General features: G+C 40.9%; 1 long non-coding RNA gene across 1 annotated transcript; it reads left to right on the top strand.

The window, feature by feature from the left end:
- The first annotated feature begins 756 nt into the window (after positions 1-756).
- LOC146027076 (uncharacterized) lies at positions 757-16,265 on the top strand. Its single transcript, XR_014454654.1, has 4 exons — positions 757-875; positions 2,017-2,067; positions 9,995-10,045; positions 15,793-16,265. It is a non-coding gene; the product is annotated as an uncharacterized LOC146027076 (long non-coding RNA).
- The last annotated feature ends 621 nt before the right edge of the window (positions 16,266-16,886 follow it).

Here is a 16,886-nt window from a genome sequence, read left to right as displayed (position 1 = left end):
ATAAGGAGGCACCACTAGTAAAAATTACACAGTGCCTCGGTTTAGATCAGGCATGTCCAACCTGCGGCCCTCCAGATATGCTAAAACTACACATCCCAGCATGCATTGCCATCATTCTAGCATTCCCTAATAGCCAAATTGTGGCAGGGCATGCTGGGATATGTAGTTTTAGCACATCTGGAGGGCCGCAGGTTGGACATGCCTGGTTTAGATGATGTCAATTAGGATTAGTTCTCAAAATAGAATGTCTGGATCAGCCCATTCAAAAAAATCTAATTCAATCCAATACCTCCGTCTATGTTAATGGCCAGGTGGTGCTCCTTGGTGCTAATCCAAAAAACTAACGCATTTCATAGCTGTGATCTTTCTCAATCTACCTTTTTCAACATACTCTATAATAATAAATAATATAATCGGTTAACACTATCCAAAAATCCTGGAACAACATTACCATTACCTTTAGCATTACTTTAAGACCATATATATTTTGTTCCTTGATGTATTAAACAAATAATTATATCCTCTGCCAATATAGACTCAGCAAAGCATGAGGAAACAAAAGATCAATTTCAAATTATAAAAAGGACAAAAATAAGTTTAAGGTAATAACATATTTTACACATAATCTGATGTGCAGGCCAATAACTGTGAAATGTGTTTCTCAATGGTCATTTAAGTTCACTTAATCTTAACTGCAAATGTTACATCTGTGAAGTGTACTCTGTGATGGGCTTAGAACCTAGAAGATAAATTGCTGATAAATGACCCTCTAGTTCAGTTCTGACTTGCCACCGAATAGACTTGGACCACCATTCTTGCAGCAATGAAACCCGGCCTTCTTGCTGTTGTTGTGTTGCTTTTGTATGGATCTGTTGGTAAGCATTATATTTCATATCTATCTATCTATCTATCTATCTATCTATCTATCTATCTATCTATCTATCTAGTCATCTCTCTCTCTCTCTCTCTCTCTCTCTCTATCTCTCTCTCTCTATCTATCTACTGTATCTAGTTTATATAGAGTAAATTATGAAGCATTTTCCTCTGTGTTTTGTTCTGTTGGGGAAATTCATAGGACAGTTACCATCCAGTAGTTATTATGTAAATCTATAGAAAGAGCAAAGCTCATTCCACTGCATGGTCACACGGGGACACATGCCAAAAGTGTGAGCTGGTGCACCAATCTATGACTAAATCACACCATAGAAATTATATGGAGCACATGTGATATTACAGTATATCCATATGAGCCCCTCGCAACATAAGCCCCACGCAAAATGGATCATGGGAGCACCTAGTGGCAACCAAGCTGAGCATGGCTACAGCTGTATATACAGTTTTCTTTTAAATAAAGATCTGTCTATGGTCATCCTTGCCACTAGCTGTGACAATTGTGGATCATTTGCCATGGCTGTGTACATACCCATCAAATGAGTGGGGCTAGTCTTAATTGCAATGCATATTCCAGTGCAACTGGCTTGGAAGCGTACGTATCTGTATTAAGATAGATAGATAGATAGATACAGTACATTATTGGTTATTTAACTTTTTTTACAGGTTGAGTATCCCTTATCCAAATTATCCAAAAACCATATTCTCCAAAAAAAAATTGTATGGGGGGGGGGGGGGGGGGGGGGGGGGGGGCTAAAAACCTACTGGCTACATCTGTATCTGGCACTACTGGGAAAATAACATGTAGCTGGCACTAAATATGTGCAATGACATGATTTATTGGCATTACAATTCAGTTTCTGAGATTGTACACAAACTTTATTTCATTTTTTAAAACTTTGTTTCATGTACAAATAAAATATGTTTGTGTATTTCATGTGTTCGATGTGCTCATACAGGTACAACATAAATGCAAGCTATCTCAAGATACCTCATTCAAATATAAAAATATTACAAAATACGGAATAATCGGTTATCCAATATAAGGGATAAGGGATACTCAAAGTATATATGCATTAGTTTGGTCATTCTAAATCTAATACTATGCACTGTGTTTGAATACAGAGCCTGCTTATAGCGCTAAAACTGCTGATCAGCAGCTGAGGAGCAGAAGAGGTATGGATGCAGCTCTCCCTGTCTCCCAGAGACATTTGGACAACATTATACATTGTGCTTATAGCTAAATGTGGAGTGTTTTTCTGCATGGCTGGCATGAGGCTTTTGGGTGACATTAAGCAGATGACAAATTTGTCCACAGCTCAGATTAATATCGCAATTACTGTAGTTAAGACATTGATGTGAATGAACTGATAAAAATTGCAGAACCTTAACTGTACAGTGAGTCTTAAATGTCAATTTACTGATATGAATGGTACGAGAGTTGTGCACCTATTCTGCATTTTTGTGAAGGGAATAAGTACAACCTTTATCAGAATGGTATATCCTTTTAAGGTGATCTGGCAATCACTGTCAGGGTCATTGTGAAAATAACAAGACATATGTCAGATAGTATTTACCTGAAACCGATTGGGAGAAGATCCCAGACCTCAGGACACCTTACATTTAAATATCAAGACTAGTGAATGGAAGGTCAGTTGCAAGATGGTTCTATCATCTGATTTATGGTAATTTATGTTAAGGTAGGGGGAGGCTACTTAACATTAAAATACTACGCTGCTCAGTTATACAGAATAATGCAAATAAGATGTTAACTAACTTTTAAAGTGCACAAGCATGTATTTCATTTCCAAGTTCCTGCCTTTAATTTAGAGGTAAATGTCATTCATAATTCGCCTTATAGTATTACAGATATTCTTATCTTCTAAAGTTTCCGTAATTCCTACAACAAATGTAGGGAAAATAGTTATTCAAATGCCAGAATTATAGTGTGACCATTTATTTGATAAATGGTTATATACTGTAGGCCAGTGATTTTCAACCTTTTACCTTGCGGCACACTAAATAAGACTTTAAAATTGCCTAGGCACACCCTAAGATCCCCAAAGGGCAGAACACATTGGCCATCACAGGAAAAAAACAAACCTATTGGCCCCCACATTAAAAACAATCACACTAGTCCCCACAGGTGACAACAATGAAATACATTGGCCCTTTACATGAAAAGAAGAGACCAGTAAATAACATTTGAACTGGTGGTAGCTGTAAACTGGTTTGGGCTTCTCTAGATGTGGGGGCACACTTGAGAACAGCTCAAGGCACACTGGTTGGAAAACACTGCTGTAGGCTGTACTATAAATACTTCTGCATTTTGGTGTGGCAGGAATACACTGTAGCATTTGTTGCCATAGCAACTAAAAGTAATTATGTTTGGAGTTAATTAATTTTTCCTTAAGATGGGGATTTTCTTGTAGTTCTTTCATAGTTTTTCAGACAGTTCTGGGATATTTACAAAAAAAAAAAGTTTCCATTTAACAAGATTTAACCTAAATTACCTACATTTATTATGTAATTCCCCCTACCAATTTGTTGCTGTATTGCTTATTTTATGCTTAAATATTGTTAGCAATACTGTCCCGCTAATAATAAACATCATAATTTAAATGGGGACCCTAAATGCACAGGAAAAAAGTTTTGTGAATAGCGATGTTTCCAAAGGTGGGACTGCATCGTCGTTCAAAATTCAGAGGCCTCCAAACACTGCCAAACATCACTAGCCGAGACTTAGGGGTTTATTCTAGTTCATTCTTTCTGACAAAATCCTTCTTAGATGGACAAAACCATGTGCACTGAAGGGGGGCAGATGTAACATGTGCAGAGAGAATTAGATTTGGGTGAGTTATTTTGTTTCTGTGCAGGGTAAATACTGACTGCATGATTTTACACTGCAATATAGATCTCACTTTGAAGTAAAACCTCACCCAAATCTAATTCTCTCTGCACATGTTACATCTGCCCCCCTGCAGTGCACATGGTTTTGTCCATCTAAGAAGGATTTTGTCAGAAAGAGTGAACCAAAATAACCCCCTTAGAGACGTAGCAATACACAGGATTTGCACATTATACAGTTGTCCAGTACAAAAAGTACAACAATGTGCCTGTAGTTTCATTTCATTTATGTATGATGCCTGCCTATAACTTCTTTGCTGAATATTGCACTTCTCATCCAAATTACTCATCCAACTGAGAAATGCGGTATTAAAAGAGACATTTTGACTACTATGCGGTAATTTTGGCATCTGCTTTACTGAAAATATTGCCTTCCTCAGGATCCACTCAGTCACATTTCAGAACAGGTTGAACTTACTGTAATCTCTGACTTTTTGTTTTCTAATGAGGAAATAAAAGTGTTGCATAGTTACGGCGCTCCAACTGACTGAGACACGCGTGCGTCCCCCACACACGCGCGTCTCAGTATCCGGGCGGCGAGGCGGACTCAATACTGTCCGCCTCCCGCTCGAGGGGGCTGGGGGGGACCCGAGGGCACTGCGGGGGGTGCGGTCGCCCGGTGTGGGCACCGGGCGACCGAGGGCAGCACCGTCGGAAGGGGACGCTCGCGCACCTCGTCCGCGTGCATCACCTTCCGGCATACAGATGGCACGGGGCAGGGGATGGCGGCTGGCGCCGCCATCGCCATCCCCTGCAAAGATGAATCCCGCTACATCTGTAATTGTAAGACTGACTTTATAGCTCCAGAATATGAATTTTTAAGGCTGCTATGTGGCCCTGCTAAAACTGTTGCAGGGCATGCTGGGATGTGTAGTTCAACAACAGCTGAAGGGCCAAATGTTCCCCATCCCTGCTTTAAGGTGTATGTTTTCGAGATATATCTATTGTGGGGAACATGCTATGTTTTCAAAAAGATTGTAAGCAACATTGTAAATATTCAATCAGATTGTTTTATAATAGTTTTCAGCATTTTCATACATTTATTTGCAGCAGAGCAGGCATACAATTTTTTTATATTTTTGCAGCGATAGATTACATTTTTTTATGTTTTTGGTCACTTATTCTATGTATACAATACACTGTCAGATACAATGTTTGTCATACTGACAGACATTTATATCTGATGAACTTGAACATGTCAGATATTGTGGCCAAACACTGGGGCAGATGTATTAAGCCTGGTAAAGAGATAAAGGTCCTTATTCAGATCTGATCGCAATACAAATATGTTCTCAAAATGGGAAAAACAATGTGCACTGCAGGTGGGGCAGATGTAACATGTGCAGAGAGAGTTAAATTTGGATGTAGTGTGTTGAAACTGAGATCTAAATTACTGTGTAAAAATAATGCAGCCAGTATTTACCCTGCACAGAAACAAAATAACTCACACAAAGCTAAATCTCTCTATACATGTTACATCTGCCCCACCTGCAGTGCAAAAATTGTACTACGATCAGGTCTGAATAAGGGCCAAAGTGGAGATAAAATGGAAGGTGATAATGCACCAGCCAAATCAACTCCTACAGTAACTGACATTTTTCAAATATGGGGAAGATGTATTAAGCCTGGAGAAGAGATAAACTGGAGATAAAGTGAAAGAAGTTAAAGCACCAGCCAATCAACTCCCAACACATTTTCAAACACAGTTCATTGGCTGTTGCTTTATCTCCTTTCACTTTATCTGCACTCTATCTCCACTTTGTTTCTTCTCCAGACTTAATAAATCTGCCCATAGCTTATTGGCTGGTACGTTATCACCATACATTTTATGTCCACTTCATCTCTTCACCAGGCTTAATACATCTGCCCCACTGTGAGATCACATTGTATGGCCATGATATTTGCCTTTCTCTCCTAGGGCCAGATGCACTAAACTTCAAAAAAGTGGAGAGTGATAAACCATCAGCCAATCATCTCCTGTCATTTTTAAATCCAAGCCTGTAACATGGCAGTAAGGAGCTGATTGGCTGGTGGCTTATCACTTTCTGCTTTATCACTTTTAAAGCTTAGTGCATCTTGCCCCAGAGAGGAAACATGTCCCTGTTCCACCCCTGTGAAGAAACAGGTTAAATGTGGGTTGATAGGCCATGGCAATGCATAAACTGCCAGTTGTCACTGACCAATTATCAGATCTATAGGACGTGCTCATAGGCGTGCGCAGCACATTTTATTAGGGGGTGCACCGTCAAAGGGTTGTGTGTAGCTCCACCTATTGGGCGTGTCTAACACCGCCAATCAGTTGTGTCTTCCGTTATCTATTGCCACTCGCTACAATATAAAACATCTCTCAGTCACACCATAATCTCCTGCCTATGCAGCCACACCATAATCTCCTGCCTATTTCAGCCACACCATAATCTCCTGCCTATTTCAGTTTTCATCTTCTAAATACTCTGTGTCATAAACATATATGGATGACACAGGTATGTAGTGATATGACAATGGAAACACACATTATTGTTTGATGTGTGCGTCTTTAAATGGAATACAGTTCTAAAAAGCAAAAGTCTTTGGTTAAAGGTATAGCTGCAGGGGCGTAGCCACCGTGAGGCAGCCCCTGCGGTCGCTTGGAGGCGCGACCGCCCGCGGGGCTGTGGTGGGCGCCGGCGCCTGTTAGGAACAACCTGACTACTGCTGCCACCTCTCCTGTAGTACATCCTTTGGCGCGTCATTCCTCCTCCATCACACCTGCCCGCCGTTCGCTGAGTTGCGTGTGACCAGTAAGTTACTGTTATCAGAATGTGACCTAAGCGCTGCGCCCACCCCGGCAATGTACGGGCGCGGGCACCGGGTACTGGCAGCGGCACTCTGCACAGCCGGATGTCATAATGCACTGTGACGGGGAAGTGACGTCGGGTGCGGGAGATATGGAACCCGGCACGGCTTGGTCCCTGGAGCTGAGCCCCGTCTGCCGCCGGAGTCGGGGTGAGCGACCAGGTTCTCCCTTGTATAAGATCCTTCCCCGGGTTCCTAATGTGTCTCAGTCGATGCACCCTTGTGTATCTGCACGAACAGGGTATTCTCCCCCGTATAGCTGTTCCTAGATGCTGTGGTAGGGTAAAAAGAAAAACAATTGCACTGCCAATATTTATGGAGCAATGCTGAATATTGGTATTTATAATGATGTGTTGCAATCACTGGAACCCCTAATTTGGCTATTCTAATTGTTGCAGTTTTCCTCATATCTGTTGCAGTATTTTAAGTCATCCCATCAAGAGCGCTAGCTGTACCCCCTACTACGTCCAGACTATTAATGCACAACATAGCAACCCCACTATAGAGGCTTATAGAAGCAAATACAGACTTTTTTTCTCTCTTGTGCACTCAAGGTGCCAGGAAGATGTGTGCTCAACATTGAAGGTAGGGATGCCAATCCTGGGGCATTTTTTCAATTCCGGAATTCCAGTTTGAAAAATTACCAATTCCGGCATTCCTAAAAGAAACCCCCCCCCCCTCAGGTTATAGTGTTTATCATGCCCAGTGCATGCCGCATGGAGCTATGAGGAGAAGCCGCAGGCAGAGTAGTTGCTGTGCCATAAAGGAGCCCTGGCCCTTGCAGCAACGATGACCTTCCTGGGATAACCATGCCCTCAATGTGGGTGATGACTGCACAGAAGTACCTGCAGCAGAGCTGGGCAATGGCCGCTCACATTTAAGTATTCTCTTCCCCTACTACTGTGGACATTAAGTGTAGGCTGTGCTACTACTCTGGGCATTATATGTAAGGGATGCTACCTCTGTGGGCATTGTGTATAAGTGGTACTACTGTTGGTATTGTCCATGTTAGTGGTTCTACTACTGTGGGAATTGTGCATTTAAGCTGTTCTACTACTATGGGCATGTATGTAAGGGGCAGTGTAGTATTATGTGAACAGGGGGCACTAACATGACTGCTTCAATGTGACAGTAAAGCCTGGAATGATCACTAAAGAATTCTAGATTTTTCATACCCTCACTTCATACCCCAGTTCCCACTTCGACTATATATATATATATATATATATATATATATATATATATATATATATATATATATATATATATATATATATATATATGTATGTATTTATATATATGTAAAAACAAGTGGCATACATTTTATAGTTACGCCACTGTATAGCTGTTAGTGCTAGCGGCAGGGGGGTGTTCATAAGGGTGGGCACAGCATTAGGGGGTGCCTGGGCACCCCTAACTGTCATTGTGCACACACCTATGGATGTTCTGTACAATTTCAACATGTTTGAAGATGGGTAATTACTGATTGGTTGTGTTAATACAGTTACCAGCCTAATCAGATTATTATAAAATGATTGGGCCTATAATTGGACAATGTTTACCCAGCATTAGCAGGTGATTTAATTGCAGGCTTTGGCCACACTCAAAATGGCAGAACTTTATGATCCCCAATATCACCATTTTTTCTTCTGTTGGCGATGTTGGTCTACCACATTCTACTGCGATTTGGGCATGGTCACAAATGTTATCTGAGTACACTATTCGTACCAGAAATTTCATCTGAAGTGGACTGGTTACCACATGATATACAATTATCCCACTGGCAAAGCCACTACTCCAACACGCTGACACCCTCTGCAAGGCGAATATCCCTGCATGCATGCGAATGGAGGCTTTGCATGCAAATGGAGGCTTTGCATAAACAACTATTCACAGCCTTACACGTGGGGCTAAAATAATTCGATGGTTTCCGACCATCAAATGTTTTCTAAAGAGTTCACCAATCTAAGGCACTCTGTGGTGACTCAGATTTTCAGCGCCCTGCTATATGAACAGTCCGGGCAGCTGATATCCGGTGATGTCAGATGCCCACCCCCAGCACCTGCACCACAGCGCTATTAACAAGGGAACCCCTAGCGTTTGCATGGGAACGCCTGCACCCTGCCCACACTGCTCAATGCGAATGGGATGGTGACTATATAAGCCACTGCATCCATTCACAAACAGAGCCTGCACATGTGCATAAATGGTTATGTGCATGTGCAGTAGCAAAACATCGTCCCCCCTGTGTGGACACCCGGGGGAGCTAATAGATGAGAATGACCTCCTAAGCCTTGGGGGGAGGGGGGGGGGATGCTCAAGGAACCAAAGACAGAGGGGTGATAGTAGATTGTGCATATCTCAAAACATAACCCATTCCAGGAGGGACAAATGCTCACTACCTGGACTTCTCTCTTCATATATGAATGGTGTCACCTGTGTGGAACTGTTTGATTCAGTAAAAAGGTGTTTCAACACAGGACAATGCCATCATAACTGAAGGAAGTCCAGGTAGAGAGTACTTTGTTCCTCCTGGAACAGGTCGTATTGGGATGCTTTGATAATACAGTATTAAGTTTAAACCTATGGAGAATATTAGAATTAAACTACTAGTTTATAAATGCCCAGACATCTACTTACAGCTATCTCCACCCTCCTATCTCTCCTCTGCTCAGGGAACCTCCATCGGTTCTGCTGCTGCATAAGGAAGACAGCTAGTGACGTCAGTGCATTCTGGGCTGACAAAAAGGGGCCCAGAGTACAGCATGCGCTGCACCCCTTTCTTAATCTGCCTATGGGTGTGAGTACTCCCTACTATCTTGTCTATTAAGAAGCCTAGCTAAGACAACCAGTGTGTCTCCATCTGAAAAGGCAGCTGTGACTAGGACTTCTAGTCCGCAGCAGCTGGCTTTGAACAGATTGTCTATCTCTGAAAGTCCTGTGACTACACAATGAAGCTTTTTCTGAACAGAATGTATTTTCAAAATCCAATCTGAACTGTCACCCTCCATTTTCTCATCTAAATTACAACCAACAATTATAAATAGCATTTGGTGCCAGATAATATCACATTACAAGATAGTACTATACTATCTGTTTTGAATTTGTTACCTTAATTCACCCCAGACTTGCACATAACAAATGTCTTTCAACTAAATGCAAAACCCAGTGAAAAGTGAATGTTAAATTATTCCTATAAGTGGAAATAAAGCTTTTGCTGAGATGAGTGTTTTAGATAATCTAACATTTGCTCTCCAGTAAAACTGCAGAAACCAATTGAGTCTTTTGTCAAGTTGCATAAGACAGTTAATTCAACACCAAGACTGAAACTTTTCTGTTTTTTTTTCCCTTGCTGTCACAGCATTTTTCAGCAAGAAGGAATACCCGATGGCAAATGACAATGTTGTGTATGGTACGTCTGCCTTGACCTCAGATACACTGTCCATACGGTTTGCACCCACTTCTGCTATACACATGTATTGATGTCAATGGCTTGCCTAGTTGTATTCAGGAAAAATGGCTTTTTTGTATTAGAAAAGGGTACATTCATTATGCTTAAGAGATGCCATCTGTCATTTTGTAAGGTGTAAGCTTACAACCACTACATCTCATCCCCTCCCTCCCTCCCACCCACCCACAATTCATTGAAAGATCTATAAATAGCCCCAATGCTTGTGGTATATTTGTGAAAAATTTAGCAGTATTAAAATATAGACCCTCTATTGCACCCCAGAGTAAGTAATAATAATAATATAATAATAATAATAATAATTATAACAATAATAATAAAAATAAAACACAGATATTTAATAATTTAGCAATCCACATTTTTTTATTTAAATGAACACATATGATGAAGGGCCTGATTCAAACCTGATCGCTGATCATCAAAGTTGCAGAAGACTGTGAGTAGATAGCTGCCGCCCAGACAGTGAAAACTCGCCTTATACTAATCGATATCCACTCACAAATCCAGATGCAATTCACGAAACATCTAATGATTTTTCCAGTCTGTGCAAATGTGAGTAAGTCTGACCATTCCATAATTCTGCGGCTGAGACTAGCGGATCTAGCCGGTACAGAACCTACATGATAACGCCTTGTCGCGCCTGCGTGTTTATAGACACCAAGAAAACAACCGGTAACCACTCCCACATGGCGACTTCCTGTCAAGGTCTGAATGATTTGCTTTTATGGTTCATCTTTTCTGTTGCTGTTTCCCATCATGCATATATGCTGTACACACCTGCTGTCACTTGATAGTCGCTCAATCTGTGAATATGATGATCGGTGATCCACTCTGAATCAGGCCCTTATGCAATAGCCTGCAAGAAGCAGGAGAAGTAGGATATGGTGGGAGTCAGAACAGAATGTTAAAGCAGTGTACATGATTGCCGCTTTAAAAACCTGTCCAGAATCAAACAATATCCTACAATTCCAGCTTCTAGAAGACTTGCATTTAGTCCACCTACAGTAGCCTGAGCATAAATATTAACAATACAATTGTCTTGTCTTATTAACAGTCAAGGTAGAGAAAGTAATACGGGAGACACCATAAGTATACACGTTTCAGGTGATGACACCATAAGTATACACGTTTCAGGTGATGACACCATAAGTATACACGTTTCAGGTGATGAACACTATCCCTATATAAACTGGGTTTTGCTTTTGCTGTTTGTGCTGTGCCAGTGCAAAAGAGGGTTGACCCCAGGTGTATGGGTCATTGGGTCGACACTATTAAGGTTGACATACATTGGGTCAACCACTAAAGGTCGACTAGCCTTAGGTCAACACCTGGAAGAGGTCGACATGCCTAAGGTTGACAGGGTCAAAAGGTTGACACAAGCATTAGGTTGACATTGGGAAGGTCCACAGTCAAAAGGTCGACATGAGGTTTTCATGTTTTTTGTCCCAAATGTCAACACAGTCAACATGGACACAGACAGCATGCACTGCGTCCGCTCAGCACACTATTCTATTCTATTCTACCTCCACACAGTAGGGGATGGTGGGGCATAAAATACCACCTGTCGGCACACGTCGGCTCCAAAAAAATGAAAAACCCATGTCAACATTTTGACTGTCAACCTTCTCAATGTCGTCCTAGTGGTTGTGGTGACCTTTTGACCATGCCGACCTTAGGCAATTCGACCTCGATCAGGTGTCCGTGTTGACCGTCAGTGGTTGGCTCAATGTATGTCGTTCTTAATAGTGTCGACACTATTAAGGTTGACATACATTGGGTCAACCACTGAAAGTCGACTGGCCTTAGGTCAACACCTGGACGAGGTCCACATGCCTAAGTTTAATAAGCTCAAAAGGTCGACACAAGCATTAGGTTGACACTGGGAAGGTCCACAGTCAAAAGGTCGACATGAGGTTTTCATGTTTTTTGTCCCAAATGTCAACACAGTCAACATGGACACAGAAAGCATGCACTGCGTCCGCTCAGCACACTATTCTATTCTATTCTACCTCCACACCGTAGGGGATGGTGGGGCATAAAATACCACCTGTCGGCACACTTTGGCTCGAAAAAAATGAAAAACCCATGTCAACATTTTGACTGTCAACCTTCCCAATGTCGTCCTAGTGGTTGTGCTGACCTTTTGACTATGTCGACCTTAGGCAATTCGACCTCGATCAGGTGTCAACCTAAGGCGTGTTGACTGTCAGTGGTTGGCCCAATGTATGTCGTTCTTAAAAGTGTCGACCTAATGACCGTATTCTGACCCCATAGGGATCATGTTGTTTGCACCTGTGTTTGCACAAAGGGACAGTTTCTCTAAAGCAAACATGCATGTAGTTTTGTGTCTGGAACAAATCATGAAAGGGGAGCAAATGCATTTATATTATTTCTCTATGGGCTAAATACTGATTGATTTTGCATGTAGCAAACAGATAAAGGACAGCTTTATTTTTACAAAGAAAATTAGATTTCAGTTTTAACACATCCCACCCAAATCTAACCCTCTCTGCACATGTTACATCTGCCCCACCTGCAGTTCAAAATGGTTTTGTCCGTTTGCTGTTTTTCTTTTCTTCTTTGCTAACAAAGACCCAAAGTGCATTCATTTTACATGTGCGATTTGTAGCATCGGATGGGGGTGTACATTTTTTTTTGTCCAGGTTTGTTTGGTTAGATGAGTGGGATCCGTTCTAATTTTGAGGTATAAACCCATTTGCTAAAGGAAGTGGTAGAGGATGCACCACATTTTTCTTCCCACATGAGCACTTTAATGTTCCACATTGTTAGCCGTCATTATGTGCATTCAGCAGGACACCACTTGTACCTCCCAGGAACACTGTATAGGATTTAGTTTTTGTGTTGTTGCACTTAAACCAACCCATCAAAAACATTCAAATGCACTATAATGATGACTGGCCAAATGTATTAGCCTGCTGGTTTGTGAAAACTGCAGATGTTCCAGTAATTCACAATAGCTGAGTTGGTTTTGTGTTAAAAACCCCCTCAATTTTAAATCTTGCAGTTAGCAAACTACTCCACACTCTATGGGGATTATTCTGGTTGCTTTGATGTGCAAATTCACCACCTTGCGAGTGCACCAACCCCGCCTTGCGAATGGTGGCTGGCCACCCCCCATTCGCAAGTCAAATTCGCACGGAGGGCATGCGAATGGTTGTTACACAATAACATCTATTCGAAGCCTGGTGGGATCCGCCCCCATCATTCGAATGATGGTGAAGGCTCACGCATATGTAAGGTTGCCTCAGAAAAACCTTACAGATGCGTGCCTGCTCGGGGGGAAGTAGGCGGGCAGCTGGCATCAAGTGATGTCAGCTGCCCGCTCCCCATCTGTCCATCATGCCTCATTAGCATTAGAAATCCCAGCATTCTAATGGGGAATGCCCATGAACAGCTGGGCATTCCCATATTGTAATGGGGCAGGCTGCCGCCCAATGCCCTCTCCGTCCACCCTCGCCCACAAGGTTTCTTGCATGCACCCAGCAAACAATCTGTTCGCTGTGGCCGCACGCAACAAGCGCATGCCCCTGGGTAGAAATGCGCATACATATAGATGAAACATCAGTCCCCATGCGAACGAGCCCCTTGTGCGAACGGACCTGAATAAGGGCCCATATCCCGCATGAGAAAGACGTCATGGATGTCTGAAAGAGCTCAAATTGAAACGACCAGGAACAGGACATGCATATTGTGATGTGCAAAGTCAACAAAAAAGTATTTGTGCAACTACAGTAACATTTTAGGACAGCACAAAACATCTAATTGGACAATCAGAGGTCGCCAGATAATACTACATTAAAAAACCTCTTCACCAGAACAAAGATACAGTAGGTTCTAGTGCCTGTGAAAAACACTGTATAATATAATAGGTCGTAACCCGACTGTACTCCATGAAACCATTGAACAATCAATTCCTTTATGTATTGCCTTGGCTGTCATCTATCTACAACGTCCTCCACTGAAGCAAGCACAGGAAGTTGAAGGTTCAACTACTTCTTTTATATCATAACCCTCTGTGTGTGCTATTCACCATCATCAGGTGTAGATTAATAGATAGAAAGTGTCTAGATAGAAAGTCAATAGGTCAACACTAAAAGGTCAATATGCAATTGGTCAACTTGGTCAAAAGGTTGATGTGGTCAAAAGGTCAACATGACCTTTGACACATAAAAAGGTTGATATAAATGGTCTTTTTTTGGGGGGTGTTAATGTCAACACCTGCAGATATGGACCCCCAATTAGTGTAACATGTACCCTCACTTGATAAAGTATAAAAAAGTCTGAATTATTAACAAAATTGTGAAAAACTCATGTCAACTTTTTCATGTGTTTACCTTTTTGTGTCAAACTTTTCATCATGTTTATTGCATTTCGACCTTTTGACCATGCCGACCTACTGTGTGTCAACTTTTTGGTGTTGACATATTGACTGTCTACCTTGACAATATCAATCGGAACCAGATACTATAAGCGAAATTTCACATATGATGTTGCTATTGGCAACTAATCAGATCCTGTCTACTATCATCTACCTAGAGGGTGCTAAATAAATAAGAAGTAGATGCTGATTGGTTGCCCATAGCAACATCACATGTGAAGTAGAATATACACCTTTGTAAATGTCCCCCCCATTATGTCAAACTGTAACTTTATCTACTTAGTTCTGAACAATACGCGCCTTGCTGAGTACATTATGGGTTTCCTTAGTCCTAATGCTTCAACATTGATTGACACAAACTCTGTGTCATTCATGATTTTATTTATTCCCTAAATAAAGAGAGAAGCCCAAAATTTACACAGTGACCATAGTAGAGTTCAAACTCTGCCTGTAGAATGTGTATTAATGGGGAAGCTGATCCTATCCTAGCTCAGTGTTCATGGATATACAGTATATTAATAACACAACATATCAAATCCACTGCTGCTAAACTAAGAATAAAAAACAACAATATATAAAGATATGTGTGTGCATTATGTGTGTTTTTCTGTTTTGTTTCCATTTTCCCTCACTTGTTTTTGTGCAATTGTTCTTTTATGGTACATTTGTGCTGTGAATAGTACGGAATCCTTTATAGCATATGCACAATTCCACAGCATCTGTGATTCAAGGTTGCTAAAAGGTAGATTCTAAAAGACAGCTTCTACTATATCCTTTATTCAAAAGCAAATCTAATGAGATGCTGCCTGTCAAGGTTAAGCTCATTTTCAGATAGAAGGCAGACTGTATTTTTTTATATTGATGGCCATGAATAGGGTTGTTGGAATATAATCAAGGAGTAATTACCCCTTCTAGCTGCCACTGGAAACAATGCAGAAGAGTAGAGGTTGCCATAAATAGGTTTCTGAAAAAAGACAAAATGATTTCCCTTTGTCCAGCTCTTGGCCAGTTTATTCTCAGTACAAAGCTATTTGGCTACATTGCCAAGAAGGATGATGCTACATATGCTTGTTCATATTCATGGGGTGAGAGAATAATGGACTATCCTTACTTATAGTTTGAATTGAATAATATGTGCACAAAATGATACCCTCATAGACTGTAGTTAATATTTACCTAGAACTCCAGCAGAGGTAGGAGTGAGAAAACAACAAGAAATCGTTGTGCAAACATAAATATAATTCATTAATTTGCATTTCTGTCATAACGCATTTTTTCTTTAATCAAACAGGTGGAAAGGGCCACTCTTCCTCTACCTCGGATGCTCTGTGTGTTCGACAATTTCTAAATTGTATTTCTGATACTACAGCCGGCAGGGGGCGCCTTTGTTCCGTGTAAAAAAAGAGATGCAACGCAGAGATTTAATCAAAAAGAAATCAACCCTTTGCAAACTGTGCTAGCTGCTGTAGCCATAGATTATGAAAGATACTGTATGTACTTTATTTTAAATGAAATAAAATGCATTGTGCATGCAATATGAAATGAGTCTTATATTCGGATTGGTAGTTGATGAGGGAACGTAGCATTCAATGTCTGCATGTGTCTGCATGTGTTCTGTGTGATTTTAATAGTCATGTTAAAAGCTTAAGCTTGTTCTTAATACAAAAATATGTGGCTGAAGTATACATTACACAGAATCCTATATATGAATGTATACTTGCTTGATTGGTGCGTGATACTGTATAAGAAAGTGCTGCATCTGCTTCCTTGTTATTATTTATTGCTATAATTGCTTCAAGAGAGCTTTTGTTTTTGAAAATGTGTTCCCATTAAATATATATATGCCCTTTCCTTTCTCCCAGTTACTCTGTGATCAGAATCTCAATGACCACAGTCTCACATTCCTTATGCAAGACCACAGAACTTTGCCCTTTCAACACATGCAGGAATTAAGCGTTTGGATAGCGTCATAAATATGCAAAAATAATCTAGAAATGCCAATGAAATTGAATGTAAAAATCATATTCATTGTTCTATAGCTTTCTATTGTACACTCAATCAACATTTCTATAGCCATCGTCATTAAGGATGGCCATTGCTGTTGTAATGGGGTGTCATCATATCCTTTGCTTACACTAACAGGTCTATCGGGCAGTTGTCAATGATTCAATCAATCATGGCTTTGCTTAATATTTAGGCAAACTCTCAAACGTATCTTTTCTATAGGTGTCTGGGCTTGCTGGGACTTTTAGTGTCACCCCCACCTGGAAAGTCAGATATTATAACTCTTGCTGCACATTACCATTTCAATCTCATTAAACTAATTAATCACAGGATTGATCGTTTCCCTTTTGCAAATTGCTGACACCAAATAAGGTACACCAA

Source organism: Crinia signifera, chromosome 8 (assembly GCF_055691185.1).
Source record: "Crinia signifera chromosome 8, ASM5569118v1, whole genome shotgun sequence".
In the NCBI taxonomy this organism is placed as follows: domain Eukaryota; kingdom Metazoa; phylum Chordata; class Amphibia; order Anura; family Myobatrachidae; genus Crinia; species Crinia signifera.
This window is presented reverse-complemented; position numbering and strand designations above follow the sequence as displayed.